This window comes from Pantherophis guttatus, chromosome 11, assembly GCF_059756535.1.
Source record: "Pantherophis guttatus breed Tessera chromosome 11, ASM5975653v1, whole genome shotgun sequence".
NCBI lineage: Eukaryota > Metazoa > Chordata > Lepidosauria > Squamata > Colubridae > Pantherophis > Pantherophis guttatus.
The window spans coordinates 268,627-289,948 of NC_142073.1; the positions used below are offsets into that span (position 1 = coordinate 268,627).

The following is a 21,322-nucleotide window of genomic DNA, read 5'->3' on the forward strand; positions in this document are numbered from 1 at the left end:
TTAAATTTGCTGTTCAGAAAAAGGTGCTTCCTGTACTTTAGGAGTTGCAAGTAAGAAGAGGCTGGGGGCTGCCGTCCAGGACAAGGGGTCCCGAGCAGAGACCCATTTGGGGATTCATTTAGTCATGATGGGAGGTCATAGTTGCTGCTATTTTTAATTAAGAATCAATAATTTGGGTATTATTTTAATTGCTTTTATTTTTTGAATTTTGTTCACTGCCCAGAAACAATTGAGAGATAGGTGTCCATACAAATTCAAAAAATAAAAGACAGAGAAATCACCGCACCAACCAGGAACAGGGAAGATGGCTTCAGAGAAGACCTAGAGAAGAGATTTAGAGACTTCACTGACTTCAACAAACTGAAACTGAGTCAATAAAATGGGTGCATCAGGTACACAGATGAGTTGCTGCAGCCTTGGCTGCATTCACCCAACAGGTTCTCTAAAATGGCCTCGGGGCCAGCTCGGGACTCAAGATGTTAGGCAGCTCCAGGCAGTGGGATCAATTCACTACCTGTGACCAAGTGAAGCACGGACAGGCGTCCTGGTGACTAGGCCAGACAGCGGGGCCCAATGTGGAGGTCAGAAACAGAGCCGAGAAGGGGGGTTCTAATGAGGAATCCTTTGGGGCCTTAATGGGCTCTCAAAGAGCTGCACGTACTGAATTTCACACCAGTCACCTTATAAGTCAAGCCATGCCATAGAATATCAGACATCGAACTGGAAACTAAATTAACCTGCTGAAGTCTTCAGCGAGCATCTCTCGTTCCCTTTCTTCGCACCTCCATGGGGGGCTCCCCTTGCTCCAAGCACTGGAAAATCCCGCTTCACCTTTCTTCCTCCCCAATGAACTGCTGGCGATTTCGGTGCCTGCCCCAGTTGAAGTCCATCTCCAAGCCCAGGAAGTCAACTTTTCACAAAGGAAAAAAGACAAAGCTCTTTATTAGTGGCCAATTTTAGCAGATTGCATTTTAAAATCAAACACAAACTTTGGACTGTGGCAGGGAAGGCCTTAGTGGAGACTAGCTGGGCATGCTGTGCAGTTCCCGTCAATTGGGGAGCCGGGCCTCAGGGCCCAGGAATAGGTGACTTTGTTCCCCCTCTTCTGCCAGCCTTTCTCTGCCCTGTCAGTGGGGACCCCATTGGGCTGCTCCCTGTGACCCCTGTCTCTTCCAAAGTAAGGTGTGTCTTGTTCTCAGAAAAGGAAAAAGAAAAGCATACACACACACACACACACACACACAGAGCCTCCTGCCTGCTCCTGGCAGATCCCAGATGCCCCCGCTAGCTAAGAGTAGCTCTATGGGTTCATTGAAATATTGAAGGATCCAATCTGGGTCAGTCACTGGGACCAGAGGTTTAGCCTTCTGAGCTTTCGGACTCCTGCTGGGACACGTCTGTTAGCCTTTGTTCACTGAAATATCTCTGCATCCTAGGGCCCCGTGGCCAGCAGGACCCTTAACATCACCTGAGAGCAGAGCTTTCGGGGCAGAACTGCTCTCCGAGGGAGCCCAGGCAGCCACCCATTACATTTATTGTTTGGGCTGACAGTGACTGTCACTTTTTTCAGTTGTCCTCTAGCCTAACCTTTGCTAGATTTAACGTAAGCATCTTTGAATTCAAAGAATACACTTTGCTGTTTCTGGAAATACCTGTCATTGGATTTAAGCTATTCTTCACTGATGTTGCAACTTCCAAGTCAAGCTTCCTACCATACCACAATCTTAACAAATCATGGAAAGAGGAGGAGGAGGAAGAAAAGGAGGGAGCGAGGGGGAGGGGAGGGGAGGGGAGGAGGAAGCTCCCAGGCCTGTCTATAAATCAACCCAGGAAGCCCCCGGAGCTATACCAAGAAGAGCGCAACCGCCTGTGAAGAGCTGGTCCTTCAAAAGAGCCAATTGTTTTTTTTATTTCAAGACACACAACTGCCGGATTCCCACCAGTGCTCTGCCAGTTTTAAAACTGACCCAGGGAAATCCTGGTGTGGAAATATTTTTTACTTAAGCTGCTGGAAGCAGAAAATAGGGACAACTGCAGCTTGAGTCCCTAGCCCTCCCCAAATGAGCTTTTGACCCAGGGCATAAACAACCGGAGTTCTCAGAGGAGGAAAGGGGGTCCATAGGTGAGGACATTGATCTGAAGACTGATGATCTCCTGAGATGGATCGAGCTTAAATCATCCGACCCTTCAAAGCTCTCTGCCATCCGAACAGCCAAAGACCTTCCGGATAAACCCTATTTCAACAAACCAACTTTACATGCAGAAGGATGATCTGAGATTTCTTACAGCTATAATAATTTGGAGTGACAGATATGGGCCATTCCCCGTCCTCCAGAATAAAGGGGTCTCTGAAGGCGGTGCCATTCTTTGCCACCTCTTTTCAAGCCTCTGAACATCATTTATGAATACCGAAAAAGGGAAATGGATGATATTTCAGGAACTGTTTCACTAGCATTCTCCAAGCCACATAAGCATCCATGTTCTGAGACACGCCAAATTAAAGAAGATGTATTTCTGGGGCTGTCAGCAGAAAGACCCACCAACATGGCAGCAAGGACTCTCTCTGGAAGGAGGCTGGGCGGAACCCAGCTGCAGCCTGGCAGGGCTCTTCCCAAGGAGAGGAAGCCTCTAACAACCACACTGAAGAGCAGCCTGAGGCAATCACCAAAGCCCGCTCTAAACAGCCTCTAATTAATTGTTATCCTGCTACTCCAATGAGCCCCAGGAGGGCAACAAGCCAAACAAAAGTGGGGGGGGGAACCTCATTTACTCATTCAGAAAATCTCTGACAGCAATTCTTCAAAACTGGGCAGCTCCAAAGGAAAAAGGGGCACCCCCAAGTGGCATCCAGTTCTTCAGCTGGATTTCCCTGCTGTTTCTTTCAAGGTGAGCAAATGGCAAACAAGCAAGGTTTCCTTTGTCCTCCTGGTGATCAGGTCAGGCTGGCTTTGCTTCAGCGGCCCAACCAAGCCTTGGAGGACTCCGCGCACCCCAGGACAGGCCAGCAATTTCCACAAGACCCGCATAGTTTGTTCCCAGAGGCAAAGGTGGAGAGAAGTGGATTCAGGAAGGCCACCCACTGACACACCTACTTCAAGCTCAGCTATGCTGGTAGCACTTCTCCCAGGTTATGAGACTTCAAATGCCGGACCATGGAACCCATAATTCATGTTTTGGGCGTCCTCTTTGAACATGGAGGAAGTCCTTCCTAATATGCAAGCAAATCATTGTAAGCCGCCCTGAGTCTCCGGAGAAGGGTGGCATATAAATTTTTTTTAAAAAAAGCAAAAAAATCAATCCTGCCCTGGCCAGTGCCGGGTTCTCAGTAGCAGACAAAGCCTGTTTCCTTCCACACCTGCCCACCTTTGGAGGGCTGAGCTCGCTGCGCCTGGCTGGTGGGCCTGAAGAGACAGCCTGCCTCTAAGGCTTTTGCCCACCTCCCAGGCAAGGACACTGCCCATCCTTCACAGCAGGGGTGAAATCCAGCAGGTTCTAACAGGTTCTGGAGAACTAGTAGTGGAAATTTTGAGTAGTTCGGAGAACCAGCAAATACCACCTCTGGCTGGCCCCCGAGTGGGGACGGAATGGGGATTTTGCAATATCCTTCCCCTGCCACGCCCACCAAGCCATGCCCACAGAACCGGTAGGGAAAAATTTTGAATTTCACCCCTGCTTCACAGCCATGGAGAAAAGATGGAAGAAGGAAGGGGATACCCGACCTGGAAGATCTGGAGGCAGAAGTCCATTTCATTGCCTCATTCACGGGCAAAGCAAAGGAGCAGCCAGGGAGAATCTTAAGGGAAGGGAGAACCAGCAGCATCTCCCTTGGGATCCCAGCTGCATTTCAATCTCTTCCCTGACCAATGGGGATAATTTTGTTGCAGTACACTCCTTTCTCTTTGACAAAATAAAACCGAGTCCTCAGGATTTTTTCACCCATTGCTCTCTTGGCTGCTCCGCTAGTACTATTTCATTACTTATTGATTTTTCAACATACTGTCTGTGTGGCTGTAATTTACACAGGTTCTGATGGCTCTTAGCAATTCTTAACACCTGAAGGTGAGATCCTGGAACTCATCCAGGACAGTAAATGTAAAGAACTCGAGTTACAAGAAAAGCATGACAAAGCAGGAAACTTGCTAGCCAAAGAAAAGGTGACGTGAGCACAAGGCCGACCTTATCATAAGCCAATGGATGCCTCCTAGTTAGCAATGCTGAAAAAGCAATTGACAGAGTGAATAAAAGACAGCGGAGAGAACTCAGTGCAATGAAGTGCAATATTTTAGTTAAAAAGATGAGGCAACATTGGACATCAGGAGAAACGTCTTGATATGGAAGTGGTATTCATTTCACAACCAGGGACCTTTTCTGGTAGGAATGTCTTCAATTGCAATTGCCTCAGCCATTCTCCATTGGGAAAGTATTCTCTGTTTTCCATGGTGCTAATTCTCACAGCAAGATGTCTTTGGTTACAGGACCAACTTCTCCCCCCTGCAACATCCTGCAACATCCTGTCTCCCTGGAGGTGCCCACTCAAAGCCATGACTGAACTTCGCTATGTCAGAAGCTCCGGAAAGGGAGAAACGTCCTTCTTCTTCTAGGCCAGGGCTGTCAAACTCCCGGCCTGCGGGCCAAATACGTCACATGCCGCCCACGCTCACGCCTGGTTTAGCAAAGGGGGGGAAAAGTCCCAATACATCATGTGACGCTGTCATGACAATGTGAGCTTGACACTCCTGTTCTAGGCGGAAAGCACAAGGAAGCTGTGGGGCCACCCGGCTCCACTTCCCACCATTGCAGAATCCAAAAGAAATCAGCAGCAAAGAATGGCTTCTTTGCTGCACCACTAAGGCCACTGATGAGGTCATTTAGCCTCTATGTCTCTGTGTGTGTGTGTGTGTGCATAAAGTGACATATTAAAATTGGTATGAATAATGCAAAGAACACTTTTCAAAAATCAATAGGCAGCTTTAGATTGTACTTGTTTGTCGTATTTCTGAGTTATTGACCCCGGATCAAGAGCCAGGTTCTGATTTATAAAGTACCTTTAGTAAATGAATACTTTCTGCTAAGCCTGAAAACTAACCCCCTGCTGAAGTCTGCCAAGCATCTCGGCCCCTGCCCACCCTAAAGTTGCTGCCTCTGGCTTGGGCAAGAGATGAGATTTCCTGGAGAAGTCTAAGTCGGCCTGTGGCTGGGCCCAGACGGGTCTCCTTGACCTGCAGGCAGCAGCTGGGTGTCCACTCCAAGTCAGCCTGGAAAGGACCGGCTCCGCCTCTCCCCGGCCGGAAACAGACCTTGCGGGTGTGGCTTTCCCCACCTCCTTGGGTCACACTCCTCTCAAAGGGAAAGCACAGAGGCAGCCAGGAAGGCTCAGCTGAGATCCTGGCAAAGAAGATCCATTAATTAGGCTGCCCACTTGAACTCCCTTAACCCAGGACCAGAGGCCCTCGCACTGACCTCTCAGAGCAAAGCTGGCTTTCCCTGGCTGCAGAGCGAAGTGCTGCCCCCCTCCCCCTGTAGTTTCAGTGCCCCCCAAGGAGAGATTGGAGGGAATGGCCTTGCTTGAAACTCCTACCTCCTATGCCTCACAAAGGATTAGAATGGTTTAAGCAGGATCTTTTGAATGAATGGGGCTTGTTCTGTACCTGTATCTGTTCAGCTCCCTATAGAGTCTCAACAGCTTTCCCCAGAAAAGCCTACAGAAAGTGCTGCCTGGCCACTCAGAGGGGCTGGCTACAAATGCTGCACATGAAAATAGATTTCAAAAATTACCCTATTGCATGTCATTGAGAAGTTCTAGATTAATAAGATTTTGTCCCACAGAGTGGCTAAAACAACAGTCAGTTTCTTTATGTCCTTCCAGAATGAGTGACTGATTCACATGGAGCATGGATGGACCAATGTCTTGGCCAGGTCAAGGGCAGATCCCATTGTTCCAACTCCTTTCCTGGATGGAGTTGATTAAACAACCTCAGTTGCGGAGTGACCTGTTCAAGTACTGATCTCCTATTGTGCCAGATGTGTCTACTAGGGCAGGCTTTAAAAGAAGAGCTGACAGGCTTCAAAAAGGCAGCCAAAACCCAAGGAAACATAGCAAACTTCCCTCCCCACAAGTAGAACCTAAAGTAGGTCAGCCCAGCTACTAAGGGCAAGCAGGTTTCCTTGAAAGTGTCTCTAGGTATGACCGGTCCTTCAAAGCTGCTGTGTTGAGGGAGAAAGAAAAGGGGGCATCATTTTATTCCACATTCACAAATTGCTCTGTGGCCACCCATCTGTCCATAGATGCATTTCTCCAGCACCTTTTGGCTGAAGAAACCCAACCATTTTGGAGTTTCTGTGTCACTTCTGGGGATTGCCCAGAGGATTTTCAAAAACTCATTACCAATTGCTTCACCTGAGGTTTTTCAGCAACACCTATGGGAATGAAACCTTGGTCTTGGCAGTCAATTTGGATTTAGAATTAGATGATCTTAATTAAAAGACAACCTACTGGTTGAAGAATCCAAGGTATCGGTTCACACTGGCACATGGCATTCTGAAAGCACAATTTCTCCATTCCCAGTCTATGGAGAGTCTCAGTCATCCAAGCCATAGTTGTCCCAAAGGTGCTATCCCAAGTGGGCCATCATTAAATCTCAAAAAAGGCCTTATAGGAGCTCCTCCGTAACAGACAGCAAAGAAAACAATAAACAAAGCAACTTTGTCATTCCATACATTACATGAATATTGGAAAAGCTCAGGAGGATCTTCAGCCAACACAACATACGTGCACATTTCAAACCCAAAAATACACTAAAGCAGAAACTTGTCCACCCCAAGGATAAAACACCCAGACACAAACTGAGCAACATGGTATATGCAGTACAATCTCTCAACAGATGGAGAGGGATACAACATCATCTATCTCCAGTCTACAACACAATCCTTTCTACAGTTCCAAGGAGGTTTCACACCCATTTGCACTACTCAGGTGACCCTGAGGATACAGTTAAACCTCCAGGTGGCCTCAATGACTCTCTAAAAAAAATGCAAATGACCAGCTGTCTGCAAGGAGTATAAATCCTTCCATTTCCCATCATCCAGCCAGAGCTGAAGAAGCTTCTTGGATGGGAAGCAAAATGTCTTCAAAGAAAAATCAGAAAGTCCAGTTGCCTCTTGAAAAAGCACATTTGGGTTCTCTATTCTGTTTTCATATGTAAACTCTCCTGAGTCTGGCTTAACTTTTAAATTAAGATGATCTTTAAAGTGAAAAGAGGCCCTCTCCTGTAAACTTTTGCAAATGTCACGGACCTCTCAGAATTGGAGACTTTCCAAAGGTAGCTAGGTTCAGTGTGTGGGGGAGTACTGGTACAAGGACCCAGCCTTAAAGCAGGGCTTCAGTCAATATGCACAATATTATCAGACAGGGCCAAAGACTGCTTTTTTGCACCTTGTGAACAAGGTAGTCCTTGCCACACAATACAACAAGAAGGACAGGCATTTTATGAACTAATAAAATTCCTGTCTTCTTCCATCTGCTACCAAGAATCTAAAGGGGACAACAGAGCTAAGCCACAGAAGTGATGAAGGCTGCAGGAACACCCTCAGGGTGATGCCTTCCTTGGGTAGTTTATTTGACAGAAGGGCTGATTGGCATTCAGCAACCAGCTTTCAGGGTGTCTATGGGCCCAGACAAGCAGAAATCCAGCACCACCCTTTTGGCTTATAAGCAGCAGTGGAGACTTTGCAGGGAGAAGGAAAGGTTATCTGACAGTCTATCCTAGAACATAACCTTTAAACCCATAAAAATGCAGAAAAGCAGCAGAACTTGTCATTATCCCAGCAAAGAACAAACTTTACTCATTGTTACATTTCAAACAGGTGTTTTTCAACTACTTCAATTAGAAATTTCTATGGTAGTTTACAAAGCACAACTCATCACTAAACAAGACTCAAAACTGGCCTCCACCTAATCATACTGGAACAGAAATGCATCCACTGACCAGGCCAGCGGCCAAAAAATCCTCTTGGCTAATGGATCCCCCAGTGGGCAGGTGGGAAACCCCCTCAGCACCTACCTTGAAAGCTTCCACCTGGGAAAAAGACAGGAACTGTTACAGGGGCACTAAACGATTGCCCTGCCATTTTCTACTGGAAAGTGTCCGAAGTTGTCATTTATTTCCTAGAGAAGACAAGCGGTTGGGAAATTGCTTTCCAAATTGCTCTAACCTGGTTCTCGATGGCGATCGTTTAATGGAAGCGCGAGAGACAGCAGCCAGCCACTTCCACGTGGTTTTCCCAGACACGCAGGGGTGTCACCCTGATGATGGGGTGTCCAGCTGAGCTTCCCATTTTCTTTAAGGTCAGGCCAGGAGAGCAGGGCTCCGAGCGAGCTACGCCTGGGTCTCCTGCATCTCCTTCATGGGCATAGGGAACTCCGCACAGCCATCCTGCTTCCCAGAAAGGCCCATGGGAGGAGAGGGACATATCCTGCTCTGTTCTGCTATTCAGACTCCTCGAGCCCTGAGGCTGCTTTGCTGAGGAAATCTTCCAAAATCAATGGCTTTCTGGCAAGGACTCTCATGAGGGTTGTATAAACTTAATTAGCAATGATGAATATTTACAGCTTTAATTCCACTTCCACCAAGCAGCTTTTTGTTTTTGGTGGGATCTCCCTGTCGCAAACCCTTCAGTGCAGAGAGTGTTCTGAGCCTGAGGGGCAGGTCAGCTCCTGCTGGGAAATCTCTGAGCACCATCCATCCTTCGGGAAGCGGAGGCAAAGGCTGGCCAAAGAAAGATTCTCCCATAAGAGTTCTGGAGTCCTGCATGATCAAGGTTCAGTTGTGCCAAATGTAGAAATAAAGGGGACTTTTCAGGATAGAAAAGTCATTTATCACCTATATTTAAAATTGAATTTGCTGATATTTTATGGTATTCGATATTATTTCTATTAACATTTTATGCTGAAATTACAGAATGATTCGTGAGTGCTGAATTTTTGATTGCCTTTACACTTGCTGGGATACTATTAAAGTTGATTTACGTTAATAGCACCGTAAGAAGATATTAACAATGAAATTCCAAAAGCACTTAGCATCCGATAATTGGAATTAAATGACAAAAAGAAGATCATAAAGGGGATGGAAAAGAAGGAGTGAGGTTGGCAGCATTTCCTCAAAGGAGCCCCGATGCCATCCGGGCCAGCTCAGCAGCGGCGTTCAAGAGAGGCGCTCCGTCCACCTCAACGGGAACCTTTTCGGGCCAACGAGCTCGACCAAGCCGCCTGACCGGGGAGACGGAGGGACGTTGCCATCTGCCGCTGGGATCCTTTCAGCTCCGCTTGGCTCCAGCGTTCACGCCCGCTCCTTCCACAGCGGCCATCGCCGAGGGAGGGCCCGGCCGGCTCTGACATCCTCCCGGCGGCACTTGAGCCAGCCGGGGCCAGGAAGAGACCGCTGTCGCTGTGGGCGATGGACCGAAGAGTTTCTCGGGGCTTCGGCAGCTTTCAAGGTCCCTGCCCTTTTTCGCAGCCAGAGCTTCCCGGCAGAGCTCTCCCGGGGGCTGGGCAGGCGGAGGCTGCGACCCGGAGGGAGGCCCGTTCCGGAAGAGGTCAGGCCGGGGGCAAGGGAAGCGCCGCCGCCGCCGCCTCTGGCCAGGCTTCGGGGCCTGCAATCAGCCTCCCGCAGGAAGAGCAGCTGTGGGCAAGGCGGCCCTGCCGGCCTCCCACTTCCGGCCTGGGGCCCCTCGGCGGGCGGGGGTCCCGTGGTTCTCCAGCCCGGCTGGCTGCCAAGACGGGCGCGGGGGGCAGGCGGCTCGCTCGGCGCCTGGCAGCCCCCGCTCTCCGCCTCGGGAGCCTGGCCGGGAGGGCGCCCGCCGGGGAGGGATGCGGGGCCGAGGGGGGCAGGGCAGGGCAGAGCCGCCCTCCGCTCTGCCACGCGCTTCGGACCTCGGGTTCCCCGGGCTCAGCCCTGCCTGCCTTCCCGGTCGCTTCCGTCGCCTTCGGGCTTGGCGAGGGGGAGCTGCGCTGCCCAAAGGCAGCTTCCTCGGCAGGCACCGCGACCGACCCCAGGAGAGCAAGCAGGGCGCCTTCGCTCGCCAGGAAGCGCCGCTGGAAACGGCCCGGCCAAAGAGAAAGCGCCCCTCACCTTAGCGAGGCTCGGCGGGGAAGTGGCTGGGGCCTCGGCTGCGCCGGGCGGTCGGGGGCGCTTCTTCTGCCTCCCCTTCGCACCTGCGGCTGGAAAAGAAGGAAAGTTGTGGTGGAATAAGTTCCATAGGCTTCCGCTAGAGTATTTCTTTCCTTTCCTTTTCCATTTCCTTTAAAAATCTTCCCGGTTGTGATTTCATCAAAATAGTCGGAAGATTCTCCAGCCTCAGAGTGAAGCCCTTTCGTTCTTCCTGGTTTTGCACATTTGATGGACTAATTTCCCCCTTCAGAAGCTGACTTTCTATACCTTCCCAGGTTCCATATTGTGTACTTTACTCAGCAAAAGGACATGTGTGAGTTTTGTGTAATTTTTAAATCTGAAGCCAACTCTTGAAAAGCAACAGAACATTTAAAGCCCACAAACACTGAACTAAAGCACAAGGGTCTCTTTAGGAGTCTCCAACCCCTTGCTAGCCTCCCAGTCAATGAGATGCCTGGTAGGACCAAGCTGCATTGGCTTAGCTAAAGCAGAGTGCCTCCCCGTTCATCCCTGGGTCCCACTCATCCTGCAGAGGTTCCTGGTCCCCTTCTCCATTACTCCCAGCTTCTCCTCTCCTGTCAGGCACCCTGGCACTAGCAAAGGAGCAGGATGTGAAAGGGGGAGGGGAGGGGAGGGAGGGAGGAAGGAAGGAAGGAAGGGAGGGAGGAAGGACAAGACTATCAGTCAAGGCCTACTGACTTGAAAGAAGAAAGGGGACCAGTTGCCTTGGGGACGCCTTGTTGTCAGCACTCTGTCCTTTAGGATCTCCTCCTCCTCCTCCGCTCACCATAGGTATTGGTCCTTATCCCGTGGGAGGTCAAGTGGGAAAGGCAGCCCACAGATGAGCTCTGGAATCTCCATGGGGCAACAACGATGTCTGGACAGCAACTGCTTTGGAAGTTTCTAGCCCCAGAATTCTAATGGTCTGACATTTCTCTGTTGGTCTAGCAGCAGAAATGAGACTGCTGAGTGTTTCCCCGAGTCCTGCCGGTGTCTTTATCAAACACACAGGGCTACAGTGGGGAGAGGGCTGGACCAGCAGAGGAGACCCAGGAAAGCAACCTGGATGATTTGGGGCCAGTGAGTCTGTCTCACTGGGGAAAAATGGAACGAAGAGTTCTATGTACAACATCTTGAGTTCTTGGGAGTAAAGGAGGATGTCAATCCAACAAATAGTAATAAATAGATTGTAAGTAAAATGATTAATTACAGAACCAGCTTTTCCCCTCCCATTGAGTCAATGTTCCCTATTCCCTTACAGGCCCAGTCCTCCAGAAATCCAGACCTCTCCGGCTAAAGTTCAAGAAGCTGCAGGCCATCAGCATATGGCTTCCATCCCTGGACCTTTCTTTCCCCCAAAGAGATTTCCTGGAGGGAGTGGCTGCCTGTCATTTAAACCTTTTGACACTTCTTCATTTTTGTTCCTAGCTCAGCAGGAGCAGCCAGTTTTGCAGCCTCATGAAGAGAACCGAGCATTTGATCTGAAATTGTTTTTCAATAGCTGTATCTTCTTCTGTGTTATTGCTTTACATGGCATATGTTTGTACAATATTGAAAATCAATAAAAGTACAAAAATGTTCCGTCTTCTTTTAAAAATGAAACTATCTTGTTAGCATTCTGGAGCTGATGTTCTGCTTTTCCTTTTTTCTGTGTCTGGGGCTGTCTGAGGGACCAGGCTGAGAGGCTCAGCAAAGCGGATAGAAGAAGGGACTGCCCTCCAGGCCCCAAGAGCAGCATCTGGCAGACATTGGGCCAAGGTTGGTTGGTCGGTCGGTCTGTCTGTCTGTCTGTCTGTCTGTCTGTCTGTCTGTCTGTCTGTCTCTCTCTCTCTCTCTCTCTCACACACACACACACACACACACACACACACAGGCTCTCTTAAAAACTGAACTGGTTCTCATGGAGGTTCTTTCCAGGCTGAGGTGATTTTAGTCGGTGGCAGCTTGAGAAAAGCTCCCCCATAATTCAGACTTCATCTTGCAAAAGAGAAGCGGCCTCAGGGGGTAAAACCATTATTTTCAACATCTTGCAGGCTTTTTTCAGGGGGGGAAGACTTGCTGTCTCTTATTTTGGAAATTCTGGAAGACCTAGTTCTGGTCATAGTAATTTCAATTCATATAAAACAGACTCATAAGGTCACTGAGGGTCTGCCATCAGAAAGCAAAGAGGAATGAAGTGCAAAATCTGAAAAGAGGGGCTCCCTTGGATTTCCCATGGTTTCCTCCTCCCTGAAATGGGGCAAGTGATATCGGGGAGACGGGCTGCATAAACAAACCAGACAATAAATAAATGCTGGACCTTGTACTGAGGGATCTGGCTCAGCTCACCTTAAATTCAGCCCCATTTCAGAGGGAAGAAACTAGATGGCAGACTTTGGGTGATGCATGCAGGATGGCATCTCTCACTGCAGGCAGCAACCCAGCGGCTATAGGGGGAGGCAGGGAGATAGTGGGCCACACCTTATGGGTGCTTTAGTGAAATATTAATAGGCTGGTCTGGTTGGGCAGCTGGGACTGAGCCAGTGATGGGATTCAGCCAGTTCGCACCACTTTGGGAGAACCGGTTGTTAACTTTCTGAGCAGTTTGGCAAACTGGTCATTGGAAGAAATCATTAGGCCAGAGAACCGGTTGTTAAATTACTTGAATCCCACTACTGGACTGAGCACTTCACTAACTAGAGATCCAGTACCCTAACATGACCCAGATCACTGGCTGGTAATCCCTGGCGTGCAGGACAAGATGAGGAAATGGCATCCATCACAAGGGTTCACATCAGTGGTGGGTTGCTACCGGTTCGCCCTGGTTCAGGCGATGCTGAGGTGAGAGTGCCCTGGTTTGCTCCGACCATCAGCTGCCCCCCCCGCCCGCCCCTGCACTATACCTACCTATATTCGTTCATTTTTAGCCCAGCTGATAGGCACCGCAGAGCGGATTGCCGCACCTCAGCTGTTCTGAAATGCAATGTGCTTGCGTGGAGCAAACCTGTGGTAACACCGGTTGAAACCACCACAGGTTCACATCTAGTCCATTGCTCAATGCTGATCAGAACCTGCTCACCCAAAGAAGGGCAGGTCAGTCAGGAGAGGCACCACCAAGCCTCCGGCTGTGGCTTCCCTGCTGCCAAGATCTGGGCCAAGGGTTAGGGTTAGTTGTTCAAGAAGATGCCACTCTGACAAGCAGAAAGAAACCTGCCTGTGGACATTTGGAAAGCTTGAAGAGGAAGGGATCAATTCTGAATGACAGCAAGGGAGGTGAAACCAGGGCAGGGCAATAGCATTAGCCATGATTAGCTTTATCAAAGAGAGCTGAAGGGTGTGTATCAGATGCACATAAGACAGACAGAAAACACCTGGCTATGACCTCCACCCACCCGAGTTACTGCCAATCTGCTGATTAATTACAGGTGTTAATTGGAGGAAAGTATAATTGAAGGATTGCTCAGCATACCAGATGAACGTCCATATTGGCCAGAAACACCTACCGTACGTTACTTGGCTTTGCTTTTTCTTGTGGGGAGAGCACAAAGCTAGCTAGTTGCACTTTTTGAAAGTCCAAGAACATGAAGGCCAGTGGCTGTGAATTATGTCAAGATCCCAGTTTGACTCCTTAGAACATCTCTGAGCATCTGCCTGAAGCCTTCAAAAATGGAGCTCCTGAAATCACTGTCAAGGGTGCTGGACAAGGCAGACCAGGGGCTTAATATTTTTCTTTGTTCCTCAAGTTAGATAGGGAGGTTGGAACCATCCTGAGCCTAACAATTGATTAAAATTAAACAAACTTTCCTTGGTCACATTTTAAATTATGCATAAGCCTTAAGGCATACTTCTCTTCTCTCTTTCCAAGGCTGCAGACTGAAGCTTGAGACCCAAGGCTGAGATCAAGCTGAATTATGGGCTAGATTCCAGTGAGCAAAACCCAGATTAAAGCTGGATCCCATATAAACTTAACTCCCTCCTCCTCCTCCTCCCTCTGCTCATCTCACACTCAAGGATGTAGCAGGTATCTCTTCATTCCCATAACCGTCAGGGTGGGAGGGGGGAACCGTTTCCTCTAAGCATGGTTTTTGGAGCGAAGGGCCCGTCACTGCAGACCCCTGTCCTCTTCTGCATTTGCTCAGTAAGGACTAGTGTTTCCAGAAAAATAATTGGGTGAATAGGTCAGCAGCATCCAAAATCCCCTTTGAGCAATGACAAAGATGACCATCAAATTCCTTCAGCCTGACAGGATGCACTTCTGTTAACTGAAGGGAACGAGACCAAAAAGTTTGCTTCAACCCACAGGGGGCCAGGTTGGGGCTTCCCCCTTCTCACTCTCCTCTCTAATCCTGGCCCAGTGTCCTTACAGAAAGTTCTCTCAAGTGCTACCCATTGCGATCTGCTCTCAAATTGCCCCCAGAGCCCACTGGAAATTCCCTCAGATGTCTAACAAGCTTCAGACACAACTGAGGTTTAGAAAGACAGAGAAATCAATACAGCGGCTTCCACCAGTCAGGCTGAGGGATTAGCCATCCCAAGAAAAGCATTGACAGTTGAATAAGGGAATCATGACTCTGAATAACCTGGGAGGTTTATAAAGCTCGAAAGCTCTCTTTGGCCCTGATAACCTCCAGCTGACCAAGGGAGGCTGTGAAAATATTCACTTAGCTTCCTCCCCTTCTCTGTCAATGAGGGCAGCCACCACCCCTGGGGTCAGTCGGAAGACACTATCACACAACACCAGGGAAAGAATAATCATTTGTCAAAAGACCACCCTGAGCTCCTCCCTGCTAAGACTTCAGGTTTACAGCAGCTGATCCTGGTCTCTTCCCATTGCAATGGCCAGTTTGTAACATTTGAGAGCTCAGTGGACATTTGGCTGGGCTCCAAGGCCATGTTTTCAGGTTCATCCATCAAGAGCTAATGGCTGGCCAGCAGCAGGGATGGGACCTTTTCAAGGGGAAAAGGTTGGGGAATTCTCTCCAAAGGTCGGGTGATGCTCAATTTGAAGCACCTTTAAATGAGCTTTGACTTTTTTCTTGCCTTTGCCTTTCAGCTAAAACTGAAGTTTTTAAAATGCAAGCGTTTGATCTGAGCTATGCTGTTCCGGATGAGACTTCACAGTGGAGGTCATTGCATTTATCCTTTTAACTCTATCACTTTCAGGCTTTGCCCTGGAAGGTGGCACAGAAACATTGATGACAGCCAAATCAGGCCACCCTGCCTTTCACATGTGGCAGTGAAAAAGAAGAAGCTCAGCTCAGGCCTTTGCTTCCTCTAAAACCTCCCAGTAGAGAGAGAGAGAGCATTGGGCAGAGAGAGAGAAATAAAGATTTGCTACTCTAGAGTTTCAGCAGCTACCAGCGCAGTACTACCCAGAGCTCCCTGGAGCAAAGACAAGGGAGGGAGGTTGTACCAGCTTCTTTCACACACTATTTTTCCAGGCACCTCCTTACTTGAGGAGACCTATGATAACTTGGAGCAAAGGTTCTTGACAAGAATGTGAAGCTATAAGCCCAGGACTTGCTAGGCTTGAGCTGAAGCCTGTTGTTCCCCACCCAGACGGTCACCCTAACCCTAAGACTCAGGAGAGGAAATGACACCGACTCTTTGCCCTGGGGTGGGCTGGTCTGCTGGGCTCCAGGGAGAGGCATTCCTCCCTTCTGCTTCTTAGCAGGCAAGCCCCTGCAACCAAGGATCCACCTCCCCCCACCCCCTGCCAGCAAGCGGCACAGACTTTTGGCTGAAGGACAAACAGCTGAGCAGCCCCAAAAGCCACTGCCAGCTCCTCTTCTCCTCAGCTCCTTCCCCTCCAGCAACCCCCCAAAATCTGCCACACCAGGTGAGAGATGGGATGGCCCTCAAGTGGCACTTGTATCGACAATGGGCTGCAATGTGTAACAGAGAAGGAATTGGCAGGTGCTGACCTGGTGTGAATTTTTCTTCTCTCACTGCCTGGAAGTGTCCGTTCTCCTTACCCATTTTACCCAAGAAGCCTGATCTAGACCACAAATAAAATAAAATTATGAAAAAGCCATCTGAGAGGAAGAATGGAATGGCAGCAGAGATTCCCAGAGCTGCTTCTGATATGCCAGGAGTCTCTGGAGGCCGGCTGGCAGGCCTGCACAGGTGCTCAGCAGACAGAAGGTCTTGAAGGAAAATCCCCCGGGGTCAACATCCCCACGGCTCCGGGGGACTGAGGCTGTCCCACAAGGCATCCTAAGAGCTCCTGGCAAGGCCCACAGGCTGAGGGGGGCCGAGAGGTGCAGAGAGTTGGGGCAAAGAGGGAAATGGCCTGTGCTGCTCCTCCTCTGGCATTCCCCTCCCCAGCCACATGTGTGACTCCCTAGCAGAGTAGAAACAGAGGTGATTTACAAAGTCGTTGACAAATGCCTCTATTGATCGGGTATTAAAGTGTCTTGTGATTAATACAGCCTTCGAAGTAATTAGTGAGGAAGATCTCTTACATCTCAAGATGTTTAAAGAATACATCTGCAAACACCGAAGCCGGTTGTCAGTCTGCCTCATCCCAAACCTCTTTGGCCTTTCCAAAACAGGCACTCTCTCTTCTAATTGCCCCCTGTAATCAACAGAAGCAGCTACCCATGAGGGCTGGAGAGGAAATCCCAAGCCCCACCTGCCCAGGACCTCAGGGCGCTCCCCACAGCCCAGCCCAGCCCCTTCCTCCTGCACCAACATTGCTGGGTGGGTGGAGGGGAACATGAGCCGTTTCCCATCTTCCGACACGTCTGATCGCAGCTTCCTTAATTGCCATGTAAACCACATGCTGGTGTGGAAGCTGCTCAGAAGGCCCAGGCATCAGGCAAAGGGGGAATCCATTATCACTTAACACCAGCTGGAATGAATTGCGCGCCTGACGCCTCCGCCTGCCTCCCTCCCTCCCTCCTCGCAGCAGCTGAAGGAGTGAAACAGCTGCTCCGTCTGTGCTGCCTCTGATTCCCCAGAGCCCCCTCAGTGCCAGCACTGGGCAGTGCCCAGCCTTGGCCATGGAGAACAAGGCCTTGCCAGGTCAGGAGACCAGCTGGCAGATGAGAGGAGAAGCCCAAGGAAGTTGTCCCTGCTTCTCTGGAGGGTTAGGACATTCCCACATCCCAGGAACTCCTTTCCTTCCTGTTCAGGCAGCCTCAGGGCCAGCTGGGGCATGGGGCTGGCTCTGAGGCCAAACTGTTCTCCCTACCAGCGAGAAAGCTCGGAACGGGCCCCACTTGCTTGACTCTCAGGGACTGATAGAAAGAAGGGTTTCCTCCTAGCAGGATCTGTTGGTCAGAAGGCCCTTTGCTCTAAGTCTGCAAAATACACCAGGCATCCGGTCAGCCATTTGGACAGCTTCATGTTTTGTCTTCAGAAGTTGTGCTCACTTCTCCATCAGCAGAAATCTCACAAATAACAACCCCTCCCTCCCTTCTCTTCCTGACTCTGAGGGCTCTGGTAGCGGCTGCTGTTTTTTAAAGGGAAAGTGAGTGGGTAATCCCTTCCAGGAGACAGGCCAGCCACCAAGGGAGGGTCCCAGGGTTATAGGCTGCAGGAACTGACGGCATCATTGAGGGGCAAAAGTAGCACAGGCCTGCTGCTCCCAATCCCAATTTGCCTTACATTCCCACCCACCCACCCCTTATTACTGTTTGTGCTTTTTATCGCTGTTGATTCTGTGCTCTCTATTCCAATATTCTCCCTTTGCTCCTCTTGGCACATTTTATTTAATTGTCAGGAGTTAACTTGAAGGCACCCTTCAAAACACCGGAATTGTTCAGGGTCCCTGACATCAGCAGTCCAGAACATGGAATTGTAAGCCACTACAGATGTGATCAGCTGCCTCCCAGAACATGAGCTGCAAGTAAAGGCCACTTCTTGAATTTGTGTGTCCCAGGACAAAGCCACAACGTATAGCCACAAGCTTCCAGATATTTTAGCTTGCATTCTGTGAGGATTTCTCCAAACCCTCCGTTGGGCATTTCTCTTTTATACATAACCTTAGAGCTCTGGTGGTTGTTTTGGAATGCCTGCGCATCTTCAAACATTGTGCACTTCAAGCCCTCTGGTAGGAAATGACCTCAGGTTTCATCAGAAGAAGATCCTGCAGGGCAGCTGGCACATTTCTGCTAACCGATGAGCCACAAAGGCATTCTGGCATTTGCCCAAAGGCTTCTGCTTTGTTGCGATGTTTGTTTGGTTTCTGAGTTTGTTTAAGAAGAGGTCATCTAAGACCTTTCTGCTGCTAACAATTAAGAAACTTCCAGGTAATTTTTGAAAACGTCAGCATCTCATTTCGCAAAAAAATAAATAATGACACACAATCACTGTCCTGTGCTGCCAGAACAAGTTTGTGGTATCATTAGTAAACTAACTATCATACTATTGTGCCACACTTTAATTATACCCTATAATTAGCTTCAGCCATGGATTACGCAGAGTCAGACCCTGAGCTAAGTGAAAGGTAATAGAACTTTTAAGAAATCAATTCGGGTTGGCTGGAAAAGGCAGCTTGAAGCAGAAGTGGCTGCTTTCAAGAGGAGGTTGGCTTGACCCTTTCGGACTGCAAGTAGAGCTCCAGGAGGAGGCTGCTGTTGCGCCGTCCTTGGCCCAGGGGGAACATGGACCATGGCAAAAGCTCCCTTGGGCTGTATGAAAGAGTGAAAGACATATCCATGGGCTGGAACCAGGGGTGAAATGCTCCCGGTTCGGACCGGATCACCCGATCCGGTAGCGATGGAGGCAGGTGGTTCGGAGAACCGGTAGCAAAAATCCCTGCCCCCCCCCAATCATCAGAGGCTTTTTCTTTTAATTTTTAAAAGTATTTTTTCTACAACCTCTTCGGCCGAAAAAATGCTTTTAAAAGTAAAAAAAAAGCCTCTGATGATCGTGCGGCTCAGCTGGGATCGTCAAAAGCTTTTAAAAGCCTCTGACGATCCAAGCTGAGTTGCCTAATCAGCAGAGGCTTTTTTTCTTTTAAATGCCTCTAATGACCAAAGCTGAGTTGCCTGATTGGCAGAGGCTTTTAGAAAAAAGCCTCTGCCGATCAGGCAACTCAACTGGGATCGTCAGAGCCTTTTGAAAGCGTTGTTTTACAACCTCTTCACCGAAGAGGTTGTAGAAAAAATGGTTTACAAAAAAAAAAAATTGGCCATGCCCACCCAATCACATTCCCCCCCCCACCAAGCCACGCCCACAGAACCAGTAGTAACAAATTTTAGATTTCACCACTGGCTGGAACTATCATCAGGGAAGAGAGAACAAAACCTTCTCATTGTTCCTTTAGCTTTCTGTCTAGATTGCCATGAAATGTTCTCTCTGACCAGGCCTCGTTGTGTGTCTGGGAGACTTCAACTGAGATTAAGACAAGTTAAGCCATTGGAAGTCCAGGGCTGGAGAATTACAGCTCAGTCTTGGTCCAGGGAGCTTGACAGAAAGGTTAATCTTATTTGGGGCATTTTTGTTGCTTACAACTATTATTTATTGATGGTTGCCGTTCCTGTACTGTCCACTTTGTGGACTTTGCAGTTGATCTTTTTTGTCTTAAAAGCATAGCTTCTTAGCTACTTTAGGTTTATCTATAATAAAACTGTAATGCGTCTAGGAGTTGGTCAGAATAACCTTTTTGAGAACCTTCAATACTCTGGTTGAGTCTGCAGGTCCCAGTTTTTAATTCAGACATCAGGCCCAATAAGATGTTGAAGGATGCTCCCTCTTCCTCTTTCACCCCTTCCCACCTCCCTTCTCGGAGACAAGGTATTCAGGTTGGGGATCTCAGAGGGAAGGAGGTGAGGGAGTGGCTGCAACATAGAGGATGAGCATCTTGGACTGCCACTGGAGGACCACTCCTCAGGACAGAAGCCCCCTCTTTGCTCTGAGCTGGTCAGCCTCAGCAGTGGCATCTGGTTGCGATGCAAGAAAAAAGTCCTGGGCTTCTGGAGAGCAGAAAACACCCCTCCAGCCAGCTGCTGCAAGGTCACCCTCCCACCCCACAAGGCAAGCAGTCATCCAAGTTCAAAGCCCTCTTTGAAAGTAAATCAATGGGAAGATGACTTCTCTGGTAACACAGCAACTTCGAGGTTACATGGAACAACCAAGCCCAATCCCTCTTTGCAGATCAAACCGGGTGGGATGGGGGGGATACCACTTGTGAGGGGGGGGAGGAGGAGGAGGATTTCCAGGAGGAGCAAGATGTGCCTAAGTCACCAAGGACCCCTCTCCTGCCAAATGTCCCTCTCTCCTCAGGGAGGGCTGTTTAGCATTTTCCTGCTTGGCCCTGTCATTGAACCGGAGCGTACCATGGCAGGCGTTTGAGGGATGCATCTGGCAAGTAATTGGAGGGAGAAGCAGAAATTCCTCAGCCCCCAAAGCTGCTCCAGCCTCTACAAGCACTTAGGACTTGTAATTGGTGGTGCGTAAGAAAGCCAGGCCACATGGAACACTCCACAGATAAGCAAAGATAAAAATGAATGGCTTTTGCTTTATCTAATCTTGGCTGCCTTGGTGGGGAAAGAAAAAAGGAAGGGGGAACCAGGATTAATGAGCAATTTAAGCAGAACATGAAGGAAGAGAGCTGCTCTTGCCTTGTTTACATACCAAGCCATAAGAAAACCGCAGGTGACAGGTCCTAGAAAAGGCAAGCACACATTTCAGCAGGAACAGCCAGGAAGGCTGCATGCATTTTGATTTGGAGGCAGAATTTGCACACACCTTATCCTGAAACTGGGGGAGGGAGGCAGTGGGCATCCTTCTGATTATTCCTCTGGTTGTAGAAGAGAGGTTGCCAAGGCCAAGGGGTGGGGGCAGTGACTTATTCTCCCTGGTATGGAATCAGCAAGGGGGAAAATCACCAGGGCCTCAGGCACTGACATGAACGGGAGAGACTGGGCAAAGCCACAGGAAGCCTAAAGGCTGCATAAACAGAGGGATAGAATCAAGGTCACGTGAAGTGTTAATACTGGTTCATAAGGCCTTGGTAAGGTCACACTTGGACTACTGCATCCAGTTTTGGTCGCCACAATGTAAAAAAAAATGTTGAGACTCTGGAAAGAGTGCAGAGAAGAGCAACAAAGATGATTAGGGGACTGGAGGCTAAAACATATGAAGAACGGTTGCAGGAACTGGATATGTCTAGTCTAGTGAAGAGAAGACCAGGGGAGACATGGTGGCAGTATTCCAGTATTTGAGGG

General features: G+C 49.1%; 1 protein-coding gene and 1 long non-coding RNA gene across 6 annotated transcripts in view; one reads left to right on the top strand and one right to left on the bottom strand.

The window, feature by feature from the left end:
• ZFHX3 (zinc finger homeobox 3) overlaps window positions 1-21,322 on the bottom strand; it is a 213,323-nt gene that overhangs the window by 92,062 nt on the left and 99,939 nt on the right. Inside the window, exons 1-2 of one of the 5 annotated variants that reach the window (XM_034426727.3) lie at window positions 10,866-10,993; window positions 738-910 (exon numbers count right to left, since the gene is read on the bottom strand). The gene's annotated coding sequence lies outside the window, so the exon portion shown is untranslated. The other 4 variants (XM_060682437.2, XM_034426726.3, XM_034426725.3 and 1 more) reach the window with 4 other exon arrangements.
• On the top strand, window positions 10,995-15,487 carry LOC117671072 (uncharacterized). The gene is made up of 3 exons (XR_004592754.3): window positions 10,995-11,924; window positions 14,011-14,166; window positions 15,199-15,487. It is a non-coding gene; the product is annotated as an uncharacterized LOC117671072 (long non-coding RNA).